Source organism: Schistocerca piceifrons, chromosome 2 (genome assembly GCF_021461385.2).
Source record: "Schistocerca piceifrons isolate TAMUIC-IGC-003096 chromosome 2, iqSchPice1.1, whole genome shotgun sequence".
Taxonomy (NCBI): Eukaryota; Metazoa; Arthropoda; class Insecta; order Orthoptera; family Acrididae; genus Schistocerca; species Schistocerca piceifrons.
The window spans coordinates 39,558,357-39,558,913 of record NC_060139.1 but is presented as its reverse complement, the minus strand read 5'-3'; the positions used below and the strand labels follow the sequence as shown (position 1 = coordinate 39,558,913).

At 46.9% G+C, this 557-nt stretch overlaps 1 non-coding gene across 1 annotated transcript; it reads left to right on the top strand.

Annotated features, from left to right (window-relative positions):
- Trnal-uaa lies at positions 1 to 84 on the top strand. Its single transcript has one exon. It is a non-coding gene; the product is annotated as a tRNA-Leu (tRNA).
- Positions 85 to 557: the final 473 nt, after the last annotated feature.

The following is a 557-nucleotide window of genomic DNA, read 5'->3' as shown; positions in this document are numbered from 1 at the left end:
GTCAGATTGGCCGAGCGGTGTAAGGCGCCAGATTTAAGCTCTGGTTCCCGAATGGGAGCGTGGGTTGGAACCCCACATCTGAAAATGGATTTTAGACGCACTCGGACAGGGTACCCGTCCACATCGCGCCTGTTTGTTTACATCGCCGGGCCGCGTTTTCGGAGGGGACTTTGGGGCCTCGTCGTTCGTGTTTTCCGTACTGCATACTTGTAAGTAGAAAATGTCGACATTCGGTGCTTAGTGTGTATTTGGTAGGAGTGCTCTCCACCCTACCGCATTTGAAATTCATGAGTGGTTATTTGAGGACTTAATATTCATGAAGAAGTCGTCGACACTTGTCAATTGGACTTTGTACAGTACTGCCTGTTTCTGAAATTTACTTCCGGAGACATTTGTGAGAAATTTGTTGCAAAATTTAGTGGCAGTCACCGATTCAAACATGCAGACCGGTGTATCAGTAACGTGCAAGTAGTGACGTCTGGTTAAAGAATTCGAATTGTCCATGTTTTTTACGTACCACCGGAATGCCCGGGTGAAATTTTCACTCTTGCCTTGTC